Source organism: Macrobrachium nipponense, chromosome 11 (assembly GCF_015104395.2).
Source record: "Macrobrachium nipponense isolate FS-2020 chromosome 11, ASM1510439v2, whole genome shotgun sequence".
NCBI lineage: Eukaryota > Metazoa > Arthropoda > Malacostraca > Decapoda > Palaemonidae > Macrobrachium > Macrobrachium nipponense.
Window position 1 is genome coordinate 94007696 of NC_061087.1, and position 20135 is coordinate 94027830.

A 20135-nucleotide genomic window follows, 5' to 3' on the forward strand; every position below is an offset into this window, starting at 1 on the left:
CGCTGGACAGCTCCCCCAGACTGAGAGACTCTGAGCTTCTAGATTGCAGATCTAGAACTCCAAGCACCAGTCCAGGAAGTTGAAGACTTCAAGAGTCCGGCCGGCCAGCCCCTTCTTTCAAATGATGGTCTGTCTCCGTAGGGGTCCAGGTCACTTTAGTAGTTGATAAAAGGACCTCCTCTGAGAATCCACCAAACTGGAGAAATCCCCTTGAGCTGAAAAGAAGGGATCTCACACCCACGTTCTCCTTTGGTTTCATACCAAATACCTCCTTTACCACTGAGTCTAGAGGGAGGAAGGGCGAAAGTTGTCTTGCCTTGATCCTTCCTACGTTCCATCCAGTCTTGGAGTTTCTTGAAGGCCCGCTTAGTGGAGAGCGAAGTCTTCATTTCGACAAACTCCGGGGTCTTACATGTCTTCGAGGATGAAAACTGCGAAGGAGGAGACTTGGGAGCTGCAGGCTGGAACTTGTCCCCGAAGGACGAGCGCAACAAGCCGCACAAGAACTTTATAGTCCGAGATTGAAGAGGGCAGCAAAAGGTTTGGTTCCTCTTCAACAGAGTCAGCAGGACTACTCAATTCCTTCTTCCCTAATCGGGAAGAGGAGACTGCCTCTCCGGAGAGGGCATACGTCTATCGGGTCTTGCCTTAATCAAAGACCCCCAATGTTTAATAGTAGAAGCCTTATCTAGGCTGTCTTCTTTGTGGCGTTTACCGCTCGAAGGAGGCAGAGCGTCCTGACGGCGATGAGCGTCCTTAGCGACGACAGAGGCAGCCTTACTTCCAAGAGAAGCGTCCTTACGTTTCTTCAACGAAAAGGTAGACTTTTTCTCAGGGATACGCGCCTGTGCGCGCAACCCAGCGTCCTGGTGCACATCGTCTTCTTGCTCGGAGTCCTCCGAAGCGTCCTGCCGAGCGTCCTCAAAAGCGTCCTGAGCATCCTCTCGAGAATCACGGCAAGCAGCCTGCCCATGACGTTGGAGGGAACGAAAAAGCATCATGACGACCCGTCTTCTTAGCGGCTGAACGAGATCGGCGAATCGCCGAAGGAGACGCAATCGGCGAAAGAGAAGAACGAGGAGAGGGAGAAGGAGACTGCTTCGTCCTCTTGACGGGCAGCCTAAGGTCCTTCCTCCGCTTAGGCTTCGCTGCTCTGCTTGGGCGAAAGTCCTCTGAGCCATCAGCGTTAATAACTGGTCCTGAAGGGACAAAAGAATGGTTCTTTTTGTTGGGAGGAACGGAAACGAACAGAGGGAGCAGGCTGATCCTGCGAGAAGACGAGGGGCGAGGGGACGCCTCCTTTCTTCTCACAGGTACAGCTACCTGCTTCTCAGGGATACGTGCCTGTGCGCGCAACCCAGCGTCCTCGTCGGATGAGATTTTACCTCTCTTCTGAGGCGGAAAAGTGTCATAAGCGTCCGAAGAAAGTGGCGATACGGGACGTGAAGCGTCCTCAACACGAAATGACAATTTGTCGAAAATTGCATTTTTCCTAACTATACAAACCTGAGGTCCTTTAACAATAGGAAGGTAACTAGCGGCAGCTGGGACGGTCGTAAGCTTCGAACAAGGGGAGAACGGTAGTTAACTGCTTGTCCGATCGTGCGCGCGCGCCGCGGCCCGAGAGGTGAAGAATCACTTTTGCTTTTAGGCCCATGTTAGGAAAAATGCAATTTAGTTAGGAAAAAATGCAATTTTCGACAAATTGTCATTTGTTCCGATATGTAATACAAACCCTCGGTCCTTTAACAATAGGAAGACTCACTTCTTGGTGGGAGGAATCTGAGTCTTTTTGGTGAACCAGACTGTTGTTCTCGTCCAACCCTGGAGTGCCTCCCTGGTCGTAAGAGCAAGGGAGGATCCAAACCTCTGTCCGATTGATCGGGGTGTGCACCGCAGGATCAATGGTCAGACCTCTGGGCCAAGTACTAAGAGAGAGGCAAGCGTATCTCTTCGTACCAGCAAGCAAGAACTTGTTCCTGTTTGCAAGAGACAATCATAAAATGATGGGTTTGTTTGTCTCCAATTTGGCATCCACTTCCTCCCCCTTGTTGGAGGAAGTGGTGGATATTTATTCCTAATCCCTACTGAAAGGGATAGGATGGTGCTCTATTGAGTAGCTCACCTGCATCTTCGTCCTTACCCAGCATTTTGGGTGACGACCGTGTCCCTCACTACCCAAAGGTAGAGGGAAGAAAAAGATGGGAAGAGGAGCCAGTCACACTCTCATTCCTCATCCATTCTTACGGTCACACCAGGACTCGATGCTGTTCAGCCTGCGAGGGTCTGGGTTTTAACTACACAACGTGTTGAGCAAACCAACCACGGTTGCCCAAGGGTTTTCAAAAAAAGATCCAAGGAACTGTGGGCAATATCCTGAAGGTAGAAGGAGTGCATGCGGTCCGGTTGGACCAGGCGCCTGCCTTCATTACCTGCGCCACGAGAAGTTCTTGCGGAACGCGAGATAATGATGAAGAGGCGTCCACACTCATCCTGGGTGTCGAGTTTCTCAGACAGCTCCGTCGCACCTTCACAGGACAAAGCAGCATAGCCTTCGTATCGGAGGCGTGAAGTCCATTAGGGAGGGTAATTGGTGAAGGACTCGAACCAATCGTCAGTTACCGAAGGGTTCTGATCTTCGCTACGAAGATCGGTACGAAATCGAGCGTCACAATCCCCCCATCCCTTTTGTGCTTGACTTCTCAAGAGAAGTCATGCAGTTACCTAAGACGAAAAGAAGGGAATAGTCGTATGACCTATCCCTCTTCTCGACTTTGGTTATGTACAGTACTCATACTGACAAGCTATTAAGACGAAGTAATGATTGCTCTGGAACAACCGAACTAAGTCCACAGCATAGTTCGTAACTGACTCGGGCGCTCTGACAGCTGCCGACTGACTGGTTTCGGAATCAGTAGAGGCAAGTTGTCCAAGCATCCGGGTAAGTCAGTGACCTTCGCCCTTTAAAGAGTTATGCTGAGAGACCAAACAAATAAAATATTTGTAGTCCACCGACTTCCGTAGGCGCGGCGATGATTCTCTTAATGCATAAGCTCAAAAGGCGAAAGTCAATTGCCTTCAAAAGACCGAGGTCCCTGATGGCAAGAAAACTCTCATAGACGTTGAATCTCAGCTTAAGGAGAAAAAACAACACTATGTGACGTTGAAGACGAAGGTAGGCAATGAATGTAATCTACGGTCTTCCAGCTGAATCGAGAAGAAGGAGGAATCTCAAGATTCTAAACCTGTGCTTACAAATGACTGAAAACGCTAACCGCCATTTCATTGCTGTCCGTTGTGCAATGAAAGCGGGGGCGTTCTTCAGTAATGAAACACAGGGGAGAGCCCGATTGAAGAACTGCTTCATGGGCTGAACGTTTTTGGAAGTAGAGCTGGCAGGTGTGGGGAGTAGGCGATGTTCCTTTCATACATCTGCTAATCCGGGGTGAACAATGAACAATTGTACACCTCCGAATACAAGATATTTTGAGGACAAACTCAGATTCCGCAAAAATCAGTCGCATTATCGGGATACGATGCAGCAAGAGACTATTACAGAATTCTGTTACCGTGCGGTAAACAGAAAGATGAGTCGAATAGATATCTCTGTTTAAAATTCTCGCAATACCGAAGACGATGAATACTAGCGTTTCACAGCAGTAGATGGTCATTCATGTATGCGAGAATCCCCGTTAATCAGAGACTTAAGTCCGTGATTGTTGGGCAGAGATACGGTTGTTATTCAATCAAAGCAGGTGAGAAGACATAAACAACCGTCTACCTCAAAGCGGCAGCTGATACTGAAATGCCTCGGGCAATTCAATACGCAGTAGCTGTCGCTGACTCGTCATCCTGAGTTGCCAAGTAATCCTCTCCACGAAGGAATGCGTTCGGCGGCTAGAACCATCCGAGCATAAAAAGATATGCTCAAGCATTATATTAAGCGAACGAATTTCGGTAAACATAAAAGCTTAAATGGTGTTGTTGTGACAACACCATAAGTATATAAAATTGGAAACTGGAAACTCCTGGGAGGTTGCAGGCAACCCGGGTTGCAGTTCAATTAGAGTACTTTTCTTTTCGTCTAAGTCGCAATCCATAGAAAATAACCAGGATATGCGCCTACCCCTCGGACCATCAACTCTAGCAGAATCATGTCGCGAGGGGTTAATATACGTAGTATTTTTAGTAGGATTCTGAACAACGATCTCCATCCTAAATTCTTTCCTTCAAGAAAACAAAATAAGGATTGGAGATCGACCACCTTCGTTCTCTATTAAAAGAGAGTGAAGGAGAAGTCTTCCTCGAAGGAAAGCTTCAATGGTGAACAGAATACTAAGACGATAGTTCCAGCCAAACTGGATATTCCGTCCGTTCTTCTCTATTCCAGGTTGGTCGCCTACTGTGAGATAGTCTTCTTTCAGCAGCAGTCTTCTTCCTAATGCTAGAAATTCCAGGAATTCGAGCATAGGCGAGGTTTCCGTTATTATCGTGTAACATATCGGGGATTCTCGTCTCGCTCACTTTGGACCGTGGTCTCGCCTAAGTGTTTGGAGATTGTAAGAAACTACTAACACTCTCAATGCGCTAGAAATTTCCGTAAAGAATTCTAAGCACTCTGCGCAAACCCCCTACCGAATTCGGTCAAACGATATCGGCTGGTGTCCTCTCGATTCCCGTAGAAATCGAGAATGGGCAGGATCCCTCCTCAACGACCGGGGCTTACGTCAGGTAGACCCGAAGGTCCCCCGTGTAGCGCAGTCCCAACGTGGGATCCTACAGAGAAATCTCTGTAGGATCCTTCCCCTTTCCCTCGTAGCCGTAAGGAGAGAGGGAATGGGGGAGGAATTGGATACTCGCATCGCCTTCCCAGTGGAACTAGCAGTTGGAGAAGAGTAGGAGCAGCCATCGCCCTTGCGGCGATGGCCTCTCAGAGTCTGGGAAAACGTATCGTCAGGAGGAAAACGTTTCCCGAGGAGGGTTACGAACTCTCACTGTAGGTAAGGGTCTGCCGACACTGTGAACGTCGTCTGGGTGGGGGTGCTGATCGACACCTGACAGGAGAGAGCCGATACCGTCCTCCGACTCATTCCAGTCCTCGTCGAGGTCGAAACCTCTCAGGAGGACCGAAGAGTATGTTTAAATACGGTGTGTCCGAAAAGACACGTAAAAGAAAACGCCGCTGTCGCAGTAGAGGAGGTGGAAGTAGCTTGATCGACCGGCCAGAACTGAGAGAGCCTTCTTGTCCGGAGACGAGAGACTCTGGTTCAAGACAGAATCGGCAAGCTCCGATCGCGGCAGACCCACCGTCGGTTTGGGTTCCCTCTCGGGCCCCCAAAACGACTCGAGCAGAGACATGGGCTCTGCTGGTGGGAGCGGCGATCCTTCCCCCCGGTCGTTGTGCTGACGAATCAGTGCAATAACCTGGGTAAAGTTACTCTGAATCTCTGAAGTTACAGCGTCTTGAGGAGTAGGACCGTCCAGTCCCTCCAACAAGAGCAGCTCCCAGGACCCTCCTCCTTCAGAAGAAGGACCAGCAAAACAGATCCCTGACGGTTGCCTCCAATCACTTGCGCGTACGTCCTGGTTGGTTCCTAAGACCAACCTGGCACGTGCGGCGTCGTGACGGGATCGTGAGCGGCGCATCTCTCACGATCACTCCTATTATACCTCGCTCTTCCTGGCGTATGCGAGGAAGTTGAAGGTATCGGAGAGACAGAAACTGACGTACCCCCCCCCCCTGACGGTCGCCTCCAATCACTGCGGTACGGTCCTGGTTGGTCCTAAGACCATACGTGGCACGTGCGGCGTCGTGACGGGATCGTGAGCGGCGCACCTCTCACGATCACTCCTAGCTACCTCGCTCTTCCCGGTGTAGCCCGAGGAAGTTGAAGGTAGTGGAGAGACAGACCTGACGCTCCCCCCCCGCTCGCTGGCAGGACCAGCGTACGTGGGGGGCTGCAGCCGATCACCAACCAGCGGTGGGGATCGATCTGCAGGCCTGGCCGTGCCGCCTCACCTGTGGCGAGCGGCTCGACTGAGCACGTCGACCCCGGTCCCGTGCGTCAGACGAGCTGCTGCTGGTCACCGTATCCACCCGGTTCCCTGTGGGAGCGGCGGTCAGGTGACCTGCAGAGCTCGCTTTCGCCGTGAGACCGGTGAGCGTTCCTCGCAGGCACGTCAAACCGCTGGTAACCCCCAAGCCGAGGCTGGTACCGTCGGTTCCCGAGGGGAGACCTGGGGGACCTCTTCCCAGCCTCAACCCGTGGCCGGTCAGAGACCGTCACGTCCACCCGACGGTAACCGGTTGGTGGCTCGCTGAGAGAGCGGCCGCTGGCCTGGCGAGTCACCTGAGCGGCTCTCGACAGTCTTCTGCTCCGTGCCTCGGTCATGACGCTGAGCGAACTCAGGCGTCTTAACTTTGGCTGCACGGTCACCCGAAGGAGATATACACTCGGAACTTCTCGCGGACGAGAAACCGAGCCGGTACCTGGCTTAGCAGCAGAGCTGCCAAGACCAGGCGAGGGTGTACCAGTGGTAGCCAGCACACCCTTGGTCCCCGTCTTCTTCTTCTTCTCAGAAGGGGAGACGGGCCCGTTCCCGAAGGACAGGAGGACCAGCAGAAGAACCCCCCCGTCACACCGGAATGTGACGAGCCCTTCGAAGTTCCCGAAGGAGTCTTCTTAGGGGGAATAACAAAACCCGGTTACCAGCTGGTCGCTGCGAGAGCGGCCGCTGGCCTGGCGAGAGTCACCTGAGCGGTTCTCGCCAGCCTTCTGCTCCGTGCCGTGGTCTTGGCGCCGAGCGAACTCTGGCGCCGAAACTTTGGCTGCACGGTCTCCCGAGGGAGAGCGTACACTCGGGATCTCCCGCGAACGAGAGACCGAGCCGGAACCTGGCGTAGCGGCATCGCCGCTAGCACCAGGCGAGGAAGTACCAGAGCTAACCGATACTCCTCTGGTCCCCGTCTATCTCTTCCTTACGGAAGGGAAGACGGGCCCCGCTCCGAAGGAGCAGGAGGACCAGCAGAAGGACCCCCGTCCCACCGAGGTGGGACGGGCCCTTAGAAGTTCCGAAGGAGACTTCTTAGGGGGGGTAGGCAGCCTTCTTCTTCTTCGGCTTATGGGCCCGGCCTTAGAAGTCGAAGGGGAAGAGGCAGCAACAGACAAGACGAAGATGACACCTTCCTCTTCTTCGTCAGCTCACGCGGAGGGCAGATCGTCAGGTCCTCCATCCAGGCCGGGAGTTGGGCCTATTGCCGAAGCAACACGGCCCGACCTGCACCTGTCCGGAAGGACCTGGGACTGGGGAAGACACACCATGGGCAGGACCAGCATGGACAGGCGCAGGCGGTAAACACAGAAGGGACAGCCAAGCCAGTAGCGGGAACCACATCAGCGACAGGTACGGCAGGCCCAGCCATCGCCGTCGTAGAATCATCGGCAGCCAGCGTGGTACTGGCGGCCGTCCAGGGGCGAGCTGCTGGAACAGCGGAAGTCTGGGGCAGGCAACACGAAGAAACACAGGCGCGGCGGCATACCCCTCCTCGGTAACGGCGGCGACCGGCCCTAGAAGCGGCAGACGGCGTCACCGACACAGCATGGGGAGTGTAGACCAGCGGGGGGAAGCAGCATAAGCGGCCGTGAAGGTTGTAGTGGAGACCACTCCAAGGTCACCGCCCCAGACCTCGCTAGACTCTGCAGCAGATCGTGGATGCTAGGCACGCCCTGCAGCCGCAGTGGTCCATACCTGTCCCAAGGTCGTCTCCCACGGCTGTAGCACCTGCGGTAGCCACAGACAGATTAGTAAGAGGGGTTCCCTCACGCACGGGGGGTGGGGAGTACATGCCCCACCCCGAACGGAAGGAAGACCCCAAAACAAAATACGAGGAAGCTGAGCGGGGGGGCAGGAAAGAAGACGAAGATCGGATACCAAGGGAGTCCGCGGGGAGAGCTTTCCGACGACTTCCTGGCAGACCTTCGCTTCCCCTACCCCCGCACAGCAGTGAAAAGTAATATGAAAATGAAACAGAATACTGCCACTTGCGATTCACTTCATAGAACTTAAAGAGGGAAAAATCAATTCCCGGTAAGAGCGGAAACTTGATCCATAATAATATATGCTATCATAAATATATATGAAAAATGAACAATACTGCCCACCCCCTTGCTATTTTCCACTTTCACAGCAATAAATCGTAAGGATTCAATTCCCGGGTAAGAGCGGAATTGATCCAAATGACAATTTGTCCAAAATTGCATTTTTCCTAACTATACAAACCTGAGGTCCTTTTACAATAGGAAGGTACTAGCGGCAGCTGGATAGGTTCGTAAGCTTCGAACAAGGGTTCGGTAGTTAACTGCTTGTCCGACAAGGCGCGCGCGCTGCGACTGGTAGTAAACAAATCACTTTTGCTTTTGGCCCAAGCAAAAACTGCAGAGTGAGGGTGGCATGAGGTGGGGCTATGTGTAAAAGGACCTCAGGTTTGTATAGTTAGGAAAAATGCAATTTTGGACAAATTGTCATTTGTTCCGACACGGCATACAAACCTTCGGTTCCTTTTACAATGGAGGACTCCACTTCTTGGTGGGAAGGAATCTGAGTCTTTTGTGAACAGACTGGTGTTCGCCCAACCTTGGAATGCCTCCCTGGTCCGTAAGAGCGAGGGAGGGATCCAAGCCTCTGTCCGATTGATCGGGGTGGTGCACCGCAGGATCAATGGTCAACCTCTGGACCAAGTACTAAGAGAGCAGCAAGCGTATCTCTTCGTACCAGCAAACAACGAACAAGTTCCTATTTGCCAAGAGGCAACATAAAGTTATGGTTTGTCTCTTGTTGGCATCCACTTCCCCCCCCTTGTAGGAGGAGTGGTGGATATTCGCGTCCATCCCTAGGTGAAAGGGATAGGATGGGGCTCTGTCGAGTAGCTCACCGGCATCTCGTCCTTATCCAGCAAGGTGATGACCGTATCCCTCTAAACCCACAGTAGAGGGGGGATGAAAAGAAAAAGATAGGAAGAGAAGCCAGTCACTCTCTTCATTCACTTATCTATTTCTTACAGTCACACCAGGACTCGATGCTGTTTTCAGCCTGCTAGGGTCTGGGTTAGCTAGACAACGGTTGTTGAGCCAGCCACCACGGGTCCTAAGGAAAACGATCCAAGGACCTGTGGGCAATATCCAAAGGTAGAAGGAGGTGCCGGTGGGTCTGGTTGTACCAGACCCCTGCCTTCAGTACCCTGCGCCATGGAGAAGATCTTGTGTAACTCGAGGGAGTGTACTTCTAGGTCATCTTGGTGCTGACGAAGAGTCTTCAACACTCATCCTGGGATGTCGAGTTTCTTCAGAAAGCGCGGTCGCGCTTTCACAGGACAAAGCAGCATCTCCTTCGCATCGAAGGCGGTGAAGTCCATTAGGGAGGGGATTGTGAGGACTCTAACCGATCGTCAGGAACCGAAGGGTTCAAGAGTCTTCGCTACGAATTCGGTACGAAATCGAGCGTCACGAATCCCCGCCCATCCCCTGGAAGCTTGACTTCCGCAGGAAAGTCATGCCATTAACCTCCAGAGGAAAAGAAGGGAATGGTCGTATGACCTATCCCTCTTCTCGACTTCGGTGATGTCCCTGTACCCATACTGGTCTATCCGTCTGCAGCGAAGTTGTTCTTCTCGGTAGTTGGATATGGACACCGACCACTCAATGGTGGGTGTCGATGGTATGGGTACTGTGACAAGCCGTTAGGAACGAAGAAAAGATTGTTATGGAACAACCGAACTAAGTCCACAGCGAAGTTCGTAACAGACTTGGGCGCCTCTGACAGCTGCCCGACTGACTGCGTTCGGTAGGAGGCAGTTGTCCAAGCACCCGACAAGTCACGTGACCGTTCGCCTTAAGAGGGTTCTGCCAAGAGACTAAACAAATAATTTGTTCGTCACCGATGCCAGAAGGCAAGGTTGATGACTCTCTTAAGGCATGTGCCCAACAGGCGAAAGTCAATTGCCTTCTAGAGACCGAGGTCCTTGATGGCAAGATATCTCATAGTATATTGATTCTCGGCTAAGGAGAAACAACACTATGTGTCGTTGAAGACGAAGGTGTACAGAAAATGCAACCTACGTCTTCGCAGCTGAACCGAGAGAAGGATTCTCAAGATTCTGAACCTGTGCTACAAAGACTGGAGAACGCTAACCGCTATTCATTGCTGTCCGGTGAGATCGTAGTTGCAATAAAGCGGAGCGCTTTTTCAGTAATGAAAAAAAAAAAAGACATGGAAATACTGCCTGAAGAACTGCTTCTCATGGGCTGAACAGTTGGAAGTAGAGCTGTCAGGTCGGAGAGTAGGCGATGTCTTCTGACATATCTGTTAATTATCGGGGCGGATCAATGAATAATTGCCACCACCTACGAATACGAGATATTTTGAAGACAACTCAGATGTCTGCAAAAATCATTCGCATTATCGCGGTGCGATGCGCGGTTGACTAGTACAGACTTCTGTTACCGTGCGGTAAACAGAAAGATGAAAGAGTCCAAGAGATCTCTCTGTTGAAAATTCTCGCAATGTCGAAGGCGATGAAATCGAGCGTCACAGCAGTAGATGTCCTTCATTATTGCGAGAATCCCCGTTAATCAGAGACCTAAGTCCATGATTGTTGGGCAGAGATAACGGTTCGGTAGTCAATCAAACCAGGGGAGAGAGAGACGTAACCGACCGTGCATCTCCGAGACCTAGCTGATACTGAGCCGCTATCAGCAGTTCAATACGCAGTAGTTCTCGGTGACTCGTCATCCTGATTGCCAGTTTAATCCATTATTCCACGAAGGAATCGCTTTCGGCTAGAACCATCGAGCATAAAGAATACGCTCGACGCAATTATAAATTTTAAAACGAAACGGATTTCGGTAAATACAAAGCTGATTTTGGTGTTGTCATTGACAATACCAAGTATCTAAAATCGAAACTGATAACTGCTGGGAGGTTGCAGGCAACCCCGAGTTGCAGTTCAATTAAGATACAATCGTCTCGGTCACAAACCGTAGAGTTTTAACTACGGTATGGCGCCTAACCCCCCGGACAATTCAACTGTTACACAAGAATCATGTCGCGAGGGTATATACGTAGTATATTTGTAGGTTCTGTACAACGACCTCCATCCTAAATTCTTTTCCCCTCGAGGAATGAGAATAAGGATTGGAGATCGACCTTGCCGCCTTCGTTCTCTAGTCAGAGAGTGAAGGAGAAGTCTTTCCAAAGGAAAGCTCAATGGTGAACAGAATACCGAAGACGATAGTTTCAAGCCAACTGGAAGTTTCCCCGTCCGTTCTTCTCTATTCCAGGTTTAATCGCCTACTGTGAGATACTCTTCTTTCAGCAGCAGTCTTCTTCCAAATGCTAGAAATTACAGGAATTCGAGCATAAGCGAGGTTCCCGATTATCGTGTAACAATTATCGGGGATTCTCGCTCACTTTGGACCGTGGTCTCGCCTAAGTGTTTGGAGATCGTAAAAAACTCGAACACTGAGTGCGCTAGAAATTCCGTAGAATTCTAAGCACTCTGCGAAACCCCCACCGAATTCGTCAAACGATATCGGCTGGTGGTCCCTCTCGATTCCCGTAGAAATCGAGAAGGGGCAGGATCCCTCCTCAAAACGACCGGGCTTACGTCAGGTAGGACCCGAAGGTCCCCCCCGGTAGCCGCAGCCCCTAACGTGGGTATCTTACAGAGAAATCTCTGTAGGATCCCTCCCCTTTCCCTCGTGGCCGTAAGGAGAGGAGGGAATGGGGAGGAATGGATACTGGCTCGCCTTCCCGCGGAACTAGCAGTTGGAGAAGAAAAGCAGCCAGCCATCGCCTTACGGCGATGGCCTCTCTGACCTGGGAAAACGTATCGTCAGGAGAAAACGTTTTCCCGAGGAGGGTTACGAACTCATACTGTAGGTAAGGATCTGCCGCCGCCACTGTTGAACGTCGTCTGGGTGGGGCTGATCGACACCTGACAGGAGAGAGCCGATACCGTCCTCCGACCTCATTCCAGTCCTCGTCGAGGTCGAAACCTCTCAGGAGGACCGAAGGGGTATTGAAATACGGTGTCCGAAGACACTAGAAACGCCTCTGTCGCAGTAGAGGAGGTGAAGTAGCTTGTTCGACCGGCCAGAACTGAGAGAGCCTTCTTGTCCGGAGACGAGAGACTACCTGGTTCAACACAGTCGGCAAGCTCCGATCGCGGCAGACCCACCGTCGATTTGGGTCCCTCTCGGGCCCCAAAACGACTCGAGCCGAGACGTGGCTCTGCTGGTGGGAGCGCGATCCTTCCCCGAGGTCGTTGTGCTACGAATCAGCGCCATAACCTCGGCAAAGTTCCTCTGGATCTCGGAAGTCACAGCATCTTGCAGAGTGGGACCGTTAAGCCCTTCGAACAAGAGCATATTCCGAGAACCTTCCCTCCTAAGAAGGGGAACGCGACAGCCCTCTCGTCTTCCCCATCCACTTGCGCATACGTCCTGGCCGTCCAAGAACCGTACCTGGCACGTAGGGCGTCGTGGTGGGATCGTGAGGGGCGCACCCCTCACGATCACTCCTCAATACCTCGCTCCTCCCGGTGTAACCCGAGGAGGTTGAAGGTACGGGAGAGGCAGACCTGACGCTCCCTCGTTGCTCGCTGGCAGAACCAGCAGGCTTGGAGGGCTGCAGGCGATCGTCAACCCGTGGTGGCGTTCGAGCTGCAGGCCTGGTCGAACCGTCTCGCTGTGGAGAACGGCTGGACTGAGCACAGCGGCCCCGATCTGAGTGTCAGAAGAGCTGGTGCTGGTTGCCATACCCGATCGCTCTCTGTGAGAGCGACGGTCAGGCGACCTGCAGGCTCCACTGTCACAGTGAGACCGGTGCTTGTCCTCACGGCACGTCACGTCGCTGGTTCCAGCCGTGGCTGGTACCGGCGAACGGGAGGACCTCTTCCCAGCCTCAGCCCGTGGCCGGTCGTGGACCGTCACGTCCCCGGGTAGCCAGCTGTTCGCCGCGAGAGTGAGAGCTGGTCTGGTGAGAGTCGCGTGAGCGGCTGTCACCAGTCTTCCGCCCCGTGCCGTGAACCTGACGCTGAGCGACTCAGAGGTCTGGTTCCTGCTGCACGGTCGCTGGTAGGCGACCGTACACTCGTTACCTCGCGAACGAGCCGAGACAGGACCCTGATGCAGTGGCAGAACACTGACACCAGGCGAGGAAGTACCGTGTTAGCCGGTACCCCTCTGGTCCCCGTAGTCTTCTTCCTTGCGGAAGAAGAGACGGGCCCCCTCGCTCCCGAAGGAGCAGGAGGACCCAGCGGAAGGAACCCTCCCTCCCACCTAGGTGAGACGGGTCCCCGAGAAGCTCCCGAGGGAGACTTCTTAGGAGGGAGGAGGCAACCTTCTTCTTCCTCGGCTGTGAAGCCTTAGAAGTCGAAGGGGAAGAGGCGGCAGCCGACGACGATGAAGAAGATGAAGACGACGACGACGACACCTTCCTCCTCTTCTTCGTCAGCTTCCTCAGGACAGACGTAAGATCTGCTATCCAGGGCGGAGCCGGGGCTGCTGTAGCCGAAGCTACAGGGCCCGGACGCACCTGTACAGACAGACCAAAGTCTGGGGTAGTACCACCACGAACAGGGACGACATCAGCAGGTATGGGCATCTCAGGAACAGCAGGCACAGCCAGCACAGCATCGGTAGGACCGCCAGCGCAGCAACGGCAGGGACAGCCAGCGCAGCAACGGGGCAGGGACAGCCAGCGCAGCAACTGCATGGACAGTCAACCCAGAATCGGCAGGTACGGCAGGCAGCACCGGGAACACAGGAAGTGGAGCAGCAGCTAGCAACATCCTGGTACCGGCGGCATGGTCCAGGGGCGAGCTCTAGGGCAGCGGAAGTGTGGTCGCTGCAGCGCGGCAACCACGAGCGGCGGCGGCACGCCCCCCTCTCGGTACGGCGAACGGCACTTCACAGCGGCTGTAGGCAAGACTGTTACCACGTGAGGTGATTACACCAGGTGAGGAGGGACGTCGTCACCTGGAGCGTGGTCACCACTCCATGGGTGACCGCAGTAGGCCCAGGACATAGAACCGCAGCCCCTGGACCACTAGCCCGCCCTGCAAATGGAAGGACGCCCATACCTCACCAAGGTCCACCCTCGTGGCCCGTAGCAAACCTGCTCGGAAAATGAACCAGTAGTAGCGATTAGTGGGGGGGGGAAGTCCCCTCGCGCGGGGGGGTGAGCCCTCTCCGAACGAGTGGAAGACCCCGAATACAATTGTACATCGGCACCGAGCGCCCTCCCCCGCGCTCGACGGATCGGGCGAGGGGAAGAACGCCGATAACCTCCCCCCCCCCAAGGGGAAGGGCCATCTGTGGGAGCTGAGCGGGGGGGGTTCTCGTTCCCCACCCCGCACAGCACCCATGTACCCAACAATAATATAGAGCCCGAGAGCAATCGTGCCATCGGCCCGAATGCAAGGGCATAAGGATCAATTCCCTGACTGAGCGGAACTTGAACCAAATAAATATTGATGCAATCAATAATACAAAGAATAAAATGAAAAGAATCTTGCATTACGATTCACTTCACAATGATAAGGCTCGGATCGAGCGCATTTGCGCCCTCGGTACCGAGCGCAAGGGTAAAAGGATCCATTCCTTACCTTTATGGATCAAGGTTTATGGAAACCTTGATCCATAATGAATTGATGCAATCAATATATATATGAAAATGAAAAAGAATACTGCGCTTGCGATTTCACTTCATACAAATAAAAAGGGGAAGGATCAATTCCCGGTAAATAGCGGAAACATTGATTCCAGTAAACAATGCAATCTCAATAAAAAATGAAAATGAAAAAGAACTGCACTTGCAATTTCACTTCATACAAATAAAAAGGGGAAAAGATCAATTTCCGGGTAAGCTCGGAAACTGATCCAAAATGAGTATTGCTACAATCAAAATAAATATATGAAAATGAAAAAGAATACTGTACTTGCGATTCCACTTCCATACAGAATAAGTTTCCGTGCCGAGCGCATTCGCTCGGCAACGAGCATACAGGTCAAAAAAAAAAAAATAAATGAAAAGAGCACTTACTTACGATTTTCATCTACAAATTCCAACCAAAATATACGCTCGGAGCGAGCGCTCTCTCGCCCTCGGCACCGAGCATACACAATACGAGGATCATTTCTGGGAAAATGAATTCCCGCACTTACGCCCTTCAGTCCCGGCACTCGGGTAATCGGAGGGCGTGGTGAAACCAAGATCCTTTAATTCACAATTGAATTCAATGGAAATAAATATGAAATGATTGTACTTACAATTCAGTTTCACTAGATAAATAGAAAAAGAAAAAACACAACCAGTGCGAAAGCAACGACGATAAAGTCGGTGCAGAGAGCGATGAATACACGTCCACACGCCAGCAGGCCGAAAGCAAAAGTGATTTGTTTACCTACAGTCGCGCGCTCGCCGCCTGTCGGACAAGCAGTTAACTACCGAACCCCTTGTTCGAAAGCTTACGACCTATCCAGCTGCCGCTAGTACCTTCCTATTGTAAAAGGACCGAAGGTTTGTATGCCGTGTCGGAACAAATTAAATTTGATGCAATTAATAAATGAAAATGAAAAGAAAACTGCATTGCGAATCCACTTTCATTGCATTCTATTCATACAAAATAAAGAGGCTCTTGACGAGCGAATCAAGCTCTCGGCAACGAACGCACAGGGCAAAAATATAATGAAAAAGAGTACTACATCTTTCAATTACACACTTTCGCCCAAAATACATGACTCGGCGCGAGTGCGCCCCTGCCCTCGGCACCGAGACATAATTCAAGGGTTCATTCATGAAAAGAGCGGCAAATCGCCGTCTCTACGGCGATAGCTCCATGTTGATTCATAATTAAGTAATGAAAATGAAAAACAGTGTACTTACAGTTTCATTTCAAGTCAAAAACCAAACCATTAGTAGAAAACACAATATAAACAAAGCATACGACGATGAAGCGGGCAGAGAGCGATGACGAAACACGTCCTTCACACCCGCGGCCGAAAGCAAAAGTGATTCTTCACCTCTCGGGCGCGCGCACGATCGGACAAGCAGTTAACTACCGTTCTCCCCTTGTTCGAAGCTTACGACCGTCCCAGCTGCCGCTAGTTACCTTCCTATTGTTAAAGGACCGAGGGTTTGTATTACGTATCGGAACAAACGTCCTTTTCAGCGGACGAGAGGTACTCTCCAAGCGCTACCACCCCTTGCGACGGAGGGAGGGACGCTTCGGAGGACGAAAAGAAGCAGTCCTTAAGGATACGCGCCTGTGCGCGCCCTTGACAGCCTGGGACTTTGCAACAAGGCCTGCCGAAGGGACGCCAGATCGGTGGGGAGCCCCCGTAACCCTCTTGCGGCTTTCGACATATCCCCTCCCTGATTCCTGGGAGTCCGATAGCGGTCTAGGCCTAGAGGCATTATGGGGCCGATCTGATGCCCCCTCCACAACACTAGGGGCACGATCACGCACTTGCACTGAGCCAGTTTCCAAGGCTTTCACTTTGGTCTCTAGAGTACGTAGAGACTCCAAAATAAGAGAAAGGGCATTACCTTCTCCCGACACAGATTCAGGGCCCGAAGGCAACAACACAGGTTTAGGAGATGCAAAATCTACAGGTGTTATAGCAGGAGAAATATTAGCACCCTTACCTTTGGTAGAACCACTCCTGGAGGAAGACCTCCTGATCCTATCGCGTTTCAATTTACGCCGATAGGAATCATACACCTTCCAATCATCATTGGTCAATCCATCACATTCATTGCACCGATCATCCACCAAACAAACATGCCCCCTACAACTCATACATACTGTGTGGGGGTCTACCGATGATTTCGGTACCCTCACCTTACAATCACTCCTCACACACACTCTGAAACTCACTGCACTTGATCCAGACATCACGTTTACAGAAAAGCCAATCCAAAGTAAAAAAACGGTCCACTATCGCGTATGCCAATCCAACAATCCAAAATCAATACCAAAAGTCAATCAGATACTTAAATGCGAGTCAAATCCAAAAAATCCTAGGCGGAGGTCTGTAAACAGTAGTTTACCGACCGGCGACAGAAAAAAATATGAATAGAAAATGGGAATGGTTCCTGATATCCGCCTCCCAGCGGCGGGAATGGGTACTACCACCTGGCCGCCCACTGCGTGTGCCGCGAGTTTTGAAATTCTGTCGGACTTCAGAAAATACAGCTATATATATATCTGTCAGGTAAGTGGCATGAACAAACTGCTGTTTATAACACTTTCATCTTCAACAACAATAAAAAAAAAAAAAACCATACAATGTACAACTGGACTTTATATTGCAGAAGCTCTGTAATGATATAGAATAAAAAATTATGAGGGAACAAAATGGGTATGTGAAAGTCAAAAGTTTGACTGGTTACTTTTAAATATCAATACCTTTTGTTTTCCTGATCAAATAGATCACTTCAATTTGAAAGGGTAAAAACATTTACTAAATACCAAAGGCATATAGGCCTATATTAGCTATTAAACACAAAAATAAATAAATAAATAAAAAACACACAAGAAAACATATACAGTATAGCCTTATAACAAAATATATTATCACCAGTACTTAAACCAGCAGTGAATTAACCTCAAAAAAAAAAAAAAAAAAAAAAAAAAAAAAAAAAAAAAACAAAAAAAAAAAAAAAAAAAAAAAAAAAACTCTTAATGGTAGTTGAAGCATAAAGAAAGGTAATTATCCAGAACAAAGTGAAAGAGGCTAACCCTGGCTAAGAAACTGAATAAAACACAAATAAGAACAATTATGGAAAAAGAAAGGGTGAATTACAGACAACAAAGGAGTAATTGGCAAAAAAAAAAAAAAAAAAAAAAAAAAAAAAAAAAAAAAAAAAAAAAAAAAAAAAAAAAATAATTTCCAAACTTGACTACACACAAACACATACTCTTCCTCCCTATCTGTTGGTTTTGCAGTTATTCTTATGTCTTCAAGGCTTCAGAATCTGCGTCTTTTTGGAATTTAATATTACAGTGAACCCTCCCTTATTAGCAGGGGATGCATACCAGACACCCTACAAATAGCTAACATCAGTGAAACTTAGAACCCCCTCTTAAAATGCTTATAACTGCCTTTTTTGAAAGTTCAAACACCAAAGTATCTTTAACATTACCATTCTACATCAAACATACATTAAACTATTATCCTATCAGTGTATTAAACTCTGAAATAATATCATCATTATAATTTCAAAGTAAATCTTACACATTTTATGGTTGAAAATATTCGCACATACAGTATGACTTAGTTACATACGTAAATGACTTGGTTATGTACACAAATCACAAGAGAGAGAGAGAAAGAGAACAAAATAAGTATGATTATAAAAATGTTGATTAAAGATGATGATGATGAATTAGCTGTACAGTCCGATGAATGGTGGTGAAGATGACTGCACAGCTAAGCCAAGGAGTTACTTCTCCTCTGAGGGAGCCTTTCACCTTCAAGAGGGGCTTCGGGAGGTACTAAATCAAGCGATTTGGGAGGCACTACTTCAGGTGATTTGGGGAGGCTTTGGAGGGTCCTTCTTCATATGTGTGATGAACATGGTGATCGACAACTGCTGTTGCTGCTTCTTCATGGTAGTGAAGGCTTGATTATAGGGCTCCAATGCCATATCAAGGATATTTTAAAACAAGGAGCATTCCAAGTAACGATCCCATGTTGAAACTAACTCCTGGGCATCGTTTATCATTACCCTAATTTGGGACAGGTGTTCCAAAGTCAGGCACGCCCCTCCCCCTGCTCCTGCTCCTCTCCTGAACCTGGAGTGTCTTCTTCCTTGCTGGCAGACTTCGTCAGGTTTTCCAAATCCTGGTCTGTCAGGGGGTAAATGGGCATTAATGAGTGTGCTGACTTCATCCTCGGTGATGTCATCAAAGCCTTCACCACCACGAGTCCTCGCCAACTAAACTGCCTTATTAATTGCCAAATGTTGAATTGCCTGAGAAGAGAAGCCTGTATAATTATGCACACAATCTGGACACAACTAACTCCAGCATGTGTTCAGTGTCTCTTTCTTTATGACATTCAGCGACCGGTTGATGACAAGACAGACACAAGGCAATCGTGAAATTATGCCAATAGTCTTTCAGCATAAATTCACTTCACTGTCACGGTCCATTGCATCAACAAGGTGACGGGGAGTTCCTGGTGTAGTGCCTTGAGGGCAAAATTCATGCCCTGGTCCATGGGCTGGAGGAGAGAGGTGGTATTGGGATGGAGGAATTTGAGCTAGACTCCCTTGTAATAGAAACTGAGAGGGTGGCTACTAGCTTTGTCCATAATTAGCAACACCCTGAACTCCACGTCCAAGTCGCCCAGGTATTGCCTAATTGGAGGAATGAAGCTCTGATGGAACCAGTGCTCCGTAAGGACTTTGGTGATCCAGGCCTTGGGATTGTGCATCCAGAACACAGGCATCAATACCTGGGGCTTGCAGCCTTGTAAATCAGGCCGGGTTACAGCATAAAGCCAGATTCCCACACATTAGGAGGTTAACCCTGTCCTTCTGTGCCTTGATTCTGGAGGGCTTTGGCTTTATCCTTCGTTAAGTATTCCTGGGAAGGTATTTTTTTCCAGAACAGGCCACTCTCATCCATATTGAACACCTGTTCTGGGCGGTATCCTTTCTCCTGAAGAATCTTGAAGGTCTCAGGATTTTTTTTGCAGCCGCCTCTTTATCTGATGATGCTGCTTCCCCATGGTAGGGAGACAGACTTTAGGTGGAACTGCTTCTACAACCGCTGAAACTATCCTTTGCTTGCCTGAAAACCATGAGGAGCTGATGATGGTCATGGTTGTGGCTCTTCCTCCTCTTCTTCTTCATGTGCGGGTTTATCAAAGCCCAAGAATTCTAATTCCCCTTCTTTATCGCCTTCTTGTGCCTCTAGATTGCTGCCTTCCTCTTCCTCTACATCGTTGCCTTCCGAAGCAGTTGATAACTGCTGATAGAGTTGTTGAGCTTTTTCACATGTGATGTTGAAGTCAAGAGGTACGTTCTTCTTATGGCAGTCCTTGATCCAGTATGCCAAAGCAGAT

At 50.2% G+C, this 20135-nt stretch overlaps 1 protein-coding gene across 1 annotated transcript in view; it reads right to left on the bottom strand.

The window, feature by feature from the left end:
- LOC135207447 (uncharacterized) overlaps positions 1-20135 on the bottom strand; it is a 217462-nt gene that overhangs the window by 17780 nt on the left and 179547 nt on the right. The window lies entirely within an intron of this gene.